Genomic DNA, 10,074 nt, shown 5'->3' on the forward strand with positions numbered 1-10,074 from the left:
AGTAAATCATGCAGTGTTTGTCCTTTTATGTCTGGCTTATTTCACTTAACAAAATATCCTCAATATTCATCCATGTCATAAGGTATGTCAGAATTTCCTTCCTTGTTAAGGCCAAATAATGGTCCTTCGTATGTATATATCACATTTTGCTAATCCACTCATCCGTCAGTGGACACTTGGGTTGTTTCCACATTTTAGGTGTTGTGAATAATGCTGCTGTGAACATGGTGTACAAATAAACAAGTATTTTATAATCTTTTTTTTTTTTTAAGTAGCGAATGAAGAAAAGCTTGTGGAAGCCAAATTATCTATATTAAACTTGTGCTTTTTTCCCATCATTTCCCATTTTGTATCAGATCTTTTGGATACTTTGGCCAACTGTACCATTTCCCTATCAGAAGGAAGAATGGTGGCTGGGAGCCTTCTCCCCATTTAAAAACCTGAGAGTAGTGAAGTGGTTAGCCATTTTCAAGCGTTCTGCCCACCTGCCCCCTTCCCTCGCAGTTAAAGAGCAGGTTATGTGACTTCTTACCCCCTGAGAATGCTCCCCTGGTGCCTGTCGGCCCCCCACCTCTGAGACCGTCCCTGGAGAGCCGCTCACTGTGCCCACAGCCCAGGGTGTTCCTCCAGCACTCCGAGGGTGTAGTGGCGTCGTCAGGTTCCCCAGCGAACTACACAGAAAGCGAGAGAGCAGCGAGTTCAAGTCACTAGATTAGGTGTTCCCACGTGGCAGCCGCCCCGCTAGGCACCCAGGGGTCAGCAAAACAGGCCCACCGGGTACCAGACGGCCTTCGGGGAACCTGTCGCTTCAGGTGGAAGAGGCAGTGTTAGAATCCGCTAACTTGGTGGGCGTCGCTAACTTGGTGGGCGTTGTGGAATTTGAGCCCAGAGGGGAGTTCCCTGGTGGCCTAGTGGTTAGGATTTGATGTTTTCACTGCCGTGGCCTGGGTTCAGTCCCTGGTTGGGGAACTGAGATCCTGCAAGCTGCGCGGCATGGCCTAAACAAAAAAAAAAAGAATTTGAGTCCAGAGCCCCTAGACCTGATTTCGTCCAGCCACGTGAGACACTTAGGCGAGGCATTCAGGCGGTAGGTTGAGCTGAAAGGGCCTTTCCCGCACTCATCCCGGCTGACGGCCATCCTCTGTGAGCTCTGATCATCCAGGCAGACCCAAGTCAGCTCTTTGGCCCTAACCTCCTCTTACAAGCCTCCTGTCAGCCCCGCTCCTTCCTCCTTTGCAAGATGTCACTCTGCGGTCACACCGGGTGTGCCATGTCCCTCCCTGCCTTTCCTTCCTTGTGGAAGGTCTTCCTCCCCAGGCTCCACCTCTGCCCGCTGGATCCTTCAACTTCCGCCTCAAAGGCCACCTCCTCAGCATTCCAGCCGGACAGGACGGAAGCCCTCCCTGTTTGAGCAACCTCTGTTCTCTGATCCGTGCGCCGTTTCTGTTCCGTGTGGCAGCAGGCTTGGGGCTGTGCTTGTGTGTATATGTTGGCGGCTCCTCTCTCCCCTCCGTCCTCATCCTCTCCCCCCCCCACAGATACAGATATACAGATCATCTTTATGTTATACGAGCATGAAGAAAGGAACGGGAATGTACCCACTCTTTAGTTAGTAATGGTCACCTTAGGCGAGGCAAGGGAGAATGTAAAGAATTGAAAACAAGCTTATCTACTGAACTCTGAGCAAGTGCGGGGAATACGCCGGAAGGAGCCGGGCAGCGCACGTCTGGGCCGGAAGGAGCCGGGCAGCGCACGTCTGGGTCCCTGGGGAGCAGGTTGAGGACGCATCAAGGCTCCTCCCGCTGGTCGTGGGTTACGTCAGCGACTCGGAGCGGAGGAGCTGGAGCCCGCTTCCAGAAGCGTGGCATATTTTTATATTCCTGGGGAACTAAATAGAGCTCTTATTTATGGGAGAGCAGGCACAGTCGCCCTCTCGTCACCCGGGCCTCTCGCTGCCTGTGTGGGGCTGCGGCCCTGTCGCCCGCCGCTTCCCCCTCTGCACCCAGCTCTCCCTCCTCTTGATTCTCTCCTTTCTGCACCTTGTCTCCCTGGCTTCTTCCCGGGCTCTCCTCTCCTCCTCTGTTGTCTTCCCTTTTCCTGTCCCCATACGTCATCCTTCCCTCCCTGGCTTCACTGGCTCCTCCCTTTTCAGTATAAAGTTAATGTATACGCTTCACGCTTGTTCTATTTATTGGCTGTGGCTTCGTGTGTTATTAATAGAGCAGTAGATGAGTTATGGTTTGGAGTTTCTTTTCCCCTAGAAAAATTCCAGCCCAAGTTACTTTTTCAGTCAGTGGGCTTTAATTGATTTTTCTCCCCCGATCAATGATCTTCTACAGAAAAGCTTCCCACTGCCCTGTGAAATACAGGCCTGGGAAGGAGGCCCAGAGACTCAGCTCTGTGGGAGCTGAACTCTGGCCCTCTCCGGCCCCCCAGCTCCACGCTTCCCCCGCCGCCCACCCACTGCACCGACCAAAAGCTGGGAACAGGCCTCCTCCCTCCCCATCCAGCCCCTGGACCAGCAGCATCGGGTCTGTGGGGAGATTTTTCTCCCTCTGCCTCCTGGGAAGGAGGATGGGCTGGGCACCTTCTTCCCTCCTCTGCTTCCCAGACTCCCTGGGGTTCTGGGTGAAAATTGTGTTTCTTTGATCAGATGCTCAATTTTGGAAGGCTGAAATAAAGTGTCAGCTTTGCTGTGTACAGGCATATGCAGTGTGTAAATGACAGGCTGAATTTAAAGCAGGAGGTGGCAGTGCAGTTAGTTCATTCGTTCATTCGTTCATTTGTTCATTCGTTCTACCCCTCCCTGACGCTGAGGGCTGTTTTGCGTTGGGAAGTGGAAAGACAGAGGCTCTGGAGGGAAATCACTTCCAGTCCAGTTCCCATATTAAGCACCCCTCCGTGCCAGGCTTCCCAGTACTTGGTTTTCTGGCGAGAAAGATCACAGAGACACCAGCGCATCCACGGCTGAACCTCCAGCCGTCACCCTGCTTTCTGATCCCTGGGTCACCTCCCTGCTGCACACCTTTGAACTCGGCAATCCCGGTGGTGGCCTTCCTGGTCTGGGCCCTTGTTCGTGGTTCAGCCATTCCTGGATCTCTGGCCCATTGTTTTCAGCCCATCCAGTGATTTTGTAAATTAATTCCCTGTGTTAACCCGTCGGTTTAAAATATAACCAATGCAGGGGTTCCCTGGTGGTGCAGTGGTTAAGAATCCGCCTGCCAATGCGGGGAACACAAGTTTGAGCCCTGGTCCAGGAAGATCCCACATGCCATGGAGCAACTAAGCCTGTGCGCCACAACTACTGAGCCTGCGCTCTAGAGCCCACGAGCCACAACTACTGAAGCCCGCGCGCCTAGAGCCCGTGCTCTGCAACAAGAGAAACCCCCGCACTGCAATGAAGAGTAGCCCCCGCTCACCGTAACTAGAGAAAGCCCGCATGCAGCAACAAAGACCCAAAGCAGCCATAAATAAATAAATAAATTTATTTATTTTTTAAATAAATAAATAAAATAAGAAATATAACCACTGCAGAGAGAGAGCCTGCTAAGGACTAAATGTTTCCCCGAGCAAAATTCATGTGTTGAAATCCAGTCGCCAATGTGATGGTATTAAGTAAGAGGTGGGACTTTTGGGAGGTGATTAGGTCATGAGGGTGGAGCCCTTGTGGATGGGATTAGTGCCCTAATGGACCCCAGAGAGCTCCTCTGCTCCTTCTGCCCTGTGAGGACACAGTGAGAAAACGGGCATCTGCAGCCAGGAAGGGACCTCTCACCAGGACCCGACCGTGCTGGCACCCTGACCTCAGGCTTCCAGCCTCCAGAACTGTGGGAAATAAATATCTGTTGTTTATAAGCCACCCAGCCTATGGTACTGTGTTACAGGGGCCTGGCCAAGACAGAGCCGTCTCTCACCATCCGCACTGGGCAGCAACCCCTCCCCATTATTCCTTCTCCTTTCTGCAGCATCGTGGCGTGTAGTTCTGTACTGCCTTGGGTACCCGTTGTTTCTCTCTCCTCCTTCCATTGTTAGCAAGCAGCTAGTTTCCCAGGCCTTGCACAGAGAGGTGCTTAATATGGGATCTGGACTAAAGTGACTTCCTTCCCAGAGCCTCTATCTTTCTAATTCCCAATGCAAAACGGGTCAGGGAAGGGGTAGAACTAACTAGCTGTCACTTCCTGCTTTAAACTCAAGCCTATCATTTACACACTGCATATACCTGGGGGTGGTTTAACACCTGGCCCCCTGCCCTTAAACCTAGTTGCTGGTTGGTTTTAACAAAGCTCTGATCCCAAAGCCCATCGAGGAATTCTAGCAGGACCTGGGTCATGGGTGTGGCTCTGTCCTCAGGGCAGGTTCTGGCCTACCTCAGGGACAAAGAAACTCCTCTGCCTTAAAATGAGGCTGGAATCTGTATCAGCTCAAAAGTTGTAAAACAAATACGAGCTATTTCTGGAGTGGAACAACTGCCTCGGGATCCAGGTGAGGTGAGGAAGCCTCCTGGATTTGCAGGAGAGGCAAGTGGGGCACACAGGACGGAGGCACCTTCCTGGAGCTACAGTAGGCCGACCAGCTCTTCCAGTGGGAATCTGCACTGCCGCGCTTCCAAACGACCTTAAAGCTTTCCTTTGAGGCACAGGAGTTAACTGGGACAAAAGGGTGTGAAGGCAAGGGGAGAGGAGGCCAAGCAGCCCGTGCTTGTGTGGGCTCGTGGGTTCGAGTGGCTTTGGACCCTGCGACGGGAGCCCGACCCCGCCTTACCTTATGGTTGTGGAGGGAAACGCTGCAGGAGCCACTAAGTGCGAGCCGTGGGCAGCCCCGCATCTGCTGTGCTTTTTTTTTTTTTTTAATTGAACTAAAAAATAATCTCTCTGTACAGTATAAACTTTTTCTTCTTTTTTTTTTTTTTTGCCTGCGCCTTGCAGCTGGCGGGTTCTTAGTGCGCCCACCAGGGATCAAACCCGGGCCCAATATAAACTATTAATAGATACCTAAATACAATATGGTTTTTCAAATGAAATCATGTGTATAGTGTTGTATTCATAAAGTACACTAATCAAAAGCTATACAACATTAACAGCAAATCCAAATACAAATGGAGATATTCCTCTGAATTCCACATTTCATCAAGCGTCAGAAACTACCAGTCTTTTAGTCCTTTCCTTGTGTATTATTCTGTGTCTGCATTCTCTGCATCGGATTGGATCCCTGGATTTTATTTCATTTTCTGTGGGACATTCTCCACAGATACGTATCATCAGCTGCCGCTTTGGGGGTTGCACATCCTTCTGGGTATCCATTGTTGTCCCCACATAGCACGGAGAGACTTGTCTACGCCTCCAAACAGATTCCCGCTCACTGCTGTGTCCTGCTGGGCTTTGCCCGTGGATGAGCTGGACTTCTCCAGTGCCTGCCTGCTCCAGCTTGACAATTCTTTGCTTCTGTGGCTGCGTCCTAAATGCGACCCAGGCTGGACACTGACTAGGAAGAACAGGGCCACCCTTCCTTCTTTACTCTCTACTAGCTGTGTGACCTTGGACAGGTGACCTAACCTCTCTGAGCCCCAGTGGGGAAACAGGCCTGGCTTTCAGGGCAGTTGTAAGAATGAGGTGAGGTTCTGTATGTAAAGCACCTTAGCTTGGCGCCAGGGGGAGGAGGGGGCGGGCCCTAGCCCACAATCAGAGACCTGGATTCTATTTATCTCTGCTAACTCCATGTGACCTTGGGTAAGTCGGTCCCCTCTGGGTTGAAATGGACTTATTTTGTGATATCTGTGAAAAATACCCCCCAAAAGTCACAACGTGGCCCATTTCGCTAGTTTCTACATGGCCTTTTATCTGTAACTTGCAGTAGCATCCAGGGGCTCAGGACCCAGGGTGGGGAGACTGCAGACCAAGGAGCACTCCTCAGCAGGACCAGGGCGGGGGCTCCTAGATGGGGCCTCTGTGGTGGGTTCAGCTGGTTGTGGAGGCCATCCTCATGGAAGACAGCCACCAGCCTGGAGGCTTGTTAACTTACCCAGGAGCTCATGAGCCCAGAGGCCAGGGGCCACCTCTCTTTCGCCCTGTGCCTTGCCAAGTCAGCCAGAGCACAGGAAATGCAGGAAATGGCAGTTGATCCAGACAGACGGGAGTGACGGTGGGCAGGCGGGCAGCTGCGCTGAAGCCAGGTCTAGCCCAGGGCCGGCAGGTGTGTGAGCAGGTGCTGTGCTGTAGCCAGGTGCTGCTGTCCACTCTGGTGAGCTGCAGCAGCTGGCCCTGGCCGGGGCCTCTCTGGAGGGGGTGTGGAGATGGGTGCTTGGGAAGCTGAAGCGGCTGGTAGAACAGCACTGGGGTGCAGGAAGCGGGGGTGGTCGGGAAGCGCTGAGCAGAGCAGAATGGTGGGGTTTTGCAGCCATGGGGACGTTGTCTCCAGTGCACCTGGGCTGGTAGCCGAGCCCAGCTGGCTGCATCAACCTCAGGAGAGTCGTCCCCCGGAAGCATGGGGCATGCTTACTCCAGAAAGGCTTCAGGGGGCTGTTGGCTGGGTGCCAGGTGCCTTGCAGTCACTCGGAGGGCTGGGCACCATTCCCTGCATTCCACACAGGAGGAAACGAACCCAGAGAAGAGGGGGCTTTCCTGACGTCAAGCAGCTAGTAGGTGGCCAGAATTCAAGCCACGTTGCTGGATATTGAGGGGCTTTTTCCTCCCAGTTTTCAGTATTAAAAATAACATTGGCAAGGAATAAATCACTTTTTTTTTTTCTTTTGGATTATTCTCAGGAGAGCAATGACAGGGTCAAAGCATTCCAGCATTTTCATAGATCTTGATATATATAATTAACAAATTTTGCCCCCAAAGGGATGCATCAGTTTACAAGGCCAACAGCAATGGACCAGTTTCACCTGAAAATGTTCCCCCCCCATAAAAACACTGCTGAACCCCAGAGACTGTGCCCTGTCCTGACCATGATCCTCCCTTCTCCCTGCAGGTAAGCCCAGTGCAGAGCTTTGTGATACAGCCCATTGGGGTTTTACCTGGGATCGCATTGAACTTATGTATCACGTGGGGAGAGTGGATCTCTCTATAATGTTAAGTCTTCCAGTCCATGGACATGGTATATCTCAGCATTTACTGAGGCCTCTTTATCTCATTATCAAGTCTTATGATTTTCTCCAAAGAGGTCTTGTACATGTTTTAAGAGGCTTATATTTGATGTTATTGTAAATGGTTGTTCTTACTTCATTTTCTAATTGTCTTAGCTAGAATTTTTTAGCGTAGGTGGGTTGGGGGGGGCGGGGTTTGCACATTGATTTTTATATCCAGCAACCTAGCTAAAACCTTTGTGTCCTAGTAACTTATCTGTTGGTTCTGTGACTTTTCTATCCTCTAAATAAGGACAATTTTGCTTTTTCCTTTTGAATCTTTATACCCTTTTTCTCCTTGCCTTACTGCTCTAGCCAGGACCTTCAGGACAGTTTGAACCATACTGGAAGTGGTAACAATGGACATCTTTGTCGTGTTTTCAGTCTCACAGGGAAAGCTTTCAGTGCTTCAGCACTGTATGTGATGCTTGTTATAGGGTTTTGTAGCTACCCTTTATCAGGGCAAGGAAGTCCCTTCCATTCCTAGTTTGCTAACAGTTTTTCTCATGAATGGATCTTGAATTTCATCTGCACCATAGAGAGGATGGTATGACTTCTCATTTTTTTTCTGTTAAAGCAATAGATTATGCTGAGTTTACCAATGTTGAACCAATCTGCTTGCACTCTTGGGATTAACCCACCTTGGCTATGTTGTTATCTTTTTCATGTATTGCTGGATTCAGTTTGTTACTCATGTTGAATTTTTGCATCTATTTCATGAATGAGATTGCCCTGTACTTTTTCTTTTTCCCATTTCCCTTATCAGGTTTTGGTGTCAAGGCTATGACTGCCTCACAGAAAGAGTGGGGCATTTCCCTCTTTTTCTACATTCTGAGTTTGTGTAAGAGTGGAACTCTTTGTTCCTTAAATGCATGTGAGAGTCACAGGTGAAGCCATCTGGGCTGGCCATTTGCTCTGTGGGAAGTTCGACTCCTGATCAACTTTCTCAGAAATGTCATCCCTTTCTTCCCCTCCTCCCAGACCAGACCACCTCACAACTGGACCATTGTGGCACCCTAAGGGGTACTGCCCTGGGCCTCCCCAGCTAGTCTTCCCGAAGCTCCATCTCCATCCTAGCTCTCTCCTGCTCCAGAGCATGCATGGGTCCCCACTGCCCCGAGGCAAAATCCAGATTTATAGCAAGATGCTCCTGGCCCTCAACTGTGGCTGGACCACCTGTCCACCCTTCCCTAATGCTGTGCCCTGCTGAGCTTGTGGCACACCTAGCTTCTGTCCATGCGGACACACTACAAAAGGCTGTCACGTCCTTACCCCTTGTGCCACTAACATCAGCTCTTCCAGGAAGCCTGCCCCTTCCCTTTAGCTGCGGGTCCCCTCCCTCCTGTGGCTCTCTATTTCTTTTCTTTTCTTTTTCTGTGCTGCTCTCATTTTTAAAAAATTTATTTTATGTAAGTATAGTTGATTTACAATGTTGTGTTAATTTCTACTGTACAACAAAGTGATTCAGTTATACATATATATACATTGTTTTTCATATTCTTTCTCTATTTCTGCATATTATCAAAATTGCTTTGGGTAGAATTATTCTTCACTCAAATGAGTGTTCCAAGAGGACGGGCACTGTTGTTAATGGTTTACTTATTCAGTCAACAAACATGTCCAGTGCACCAGGCACCATGCTCAGTGCCGGGATACATCAGTAACTAAGACAGACAGGTTCCAAGCATTTCGAAACTTTCCAGTGAGCAGGAAATAAAACAGCTTGCACTGTACAGGTATGAGTATAAATAAAGCAAAATTAAATCACCCCAAATCTCACTGTTAACTATTGGTGCATTTCTTCCCAGCTTTAGAAATGCATTAATAACCTACCTGAATAGGTACATCTATTACAGATAAGGAAACTGAGGCACAGAGCTCTTAAATCAAAGGTCACAGGGAAGACGGAGGCCTGGGTTTTAACTCAGGCAGCCTGGCTCTGAGACCCCACCCCACACCACCGGCCCTTTAAAAAATATAACGGGTCAAAAAAAAATATATATATATATAACGGGTCAAACTGTGTGTCCCTGTTTGGGGGCCCAAATTTTTCACTTCTCTTACAACACACATCTTACCTTGGGAACACCAAAATGTGCACCTGGCCCCTACCTTAGTATCACACCTCATGGGCTCTACCTGCTGCCTTCTCAGACTGTCGTGGGGAGAGGCCCCGCCCGGGGAGTTCAGGGGCCTGGGTTCTTCTCGCCCTGCCACCAACTCACTGTGTGACCTCGAGCTAGTCACGCAGCGTCTCTAAGCCTCAGTTTCTCCACCTGTAAAAAAGGAGCTGGGATTGTGTCGCACTACAGGCCGGCCTTGAGGGGCCCTCTCTGTTGAGCGGGTGGCAGTCCCGCGATCTCTGCCGAGTGCTGGGCTGTCCAAGGTTGCGCACCGCGGCGCATCTGGGCCCGCGGGGCCCACCTCCCCCCACCGGCATGGCCCGTGCGCCCCGTCGCGTCCGGGTCCGACGGCCCATGGCAGCAGCTGAGAAAGTCGCCCCGCCAGGCCAGGGGGAATCGGCACCAGCAAGTGTCCCACGAGGGCGATGGCTCCGGACGCTGTGCCCCCTCACCCCGTGGCACCTGCGCTCAGGGTGGGCAGGACAGGCGTGCAGGGTCCGGAGGCTGCGCTGGCGGAGCGTGGGGGTGACTTGCGGCGTCAGGGGACCACAGGCTGCCCTGGGGACCTCCGCCTCGCCTTCCCTGCCGGTGTCATCGGAAGGTGCGAAAGTAACACGGGATGTGCTTGGAGCTCCTGGCACATTGCAGGCTGTCAAATGCGGCAGCCTTGACCATCCTCACAAGTCGGGCTTTGGGGTCCGGTTAGATTAACCGGGTTAGGGGCCGGAGTGGCTTCCTCCCTCCCCGCAAGGACCAGCCCCGTCTCCGCCCTCCGTAGGCCGGGTGGCAGGTCCTTTACGGGCTCTCCCCACGGTCCGGGCCCTGGCC

General features: G+C 51.3%; 1 pseudogene across 1 annotated transcript; it reads right to left on the bottom strand.

Moving 5' to 3' along the window:
• Positions 1 to 3,484: 3,484 nt before the first annotated feature.
• LOC309654393 (DNA-directed RNA polymerases I, II, and III subunit RPABC4 pseudogene) lies at positions 3,485 to 9,107 on the bottom strand (annotated as a pseudogene). The gene has a single exon. The product of its transcript is annotated as a DNA-directed RNA polymerases I, II, and III subunit RPABC4 pseudogene (transcript).
• Positions 9,108 to 10,074: the final 967 nt, after the last annotated feature.

Source organism: Balaenoptera physalus, assembly GCF_965194825.1.
Source record: "Balaenoptera physalus genome assembly, chromosome: 2".
In the NCBI taxonomy this organism is placed as follows: domain Eukaryota; kingdom Metazoa; phylum Chordata; class Mammalia; order Artiodactyla; family Balaenopteridae; genus Balaenoptera; species Balaenoptera physalus.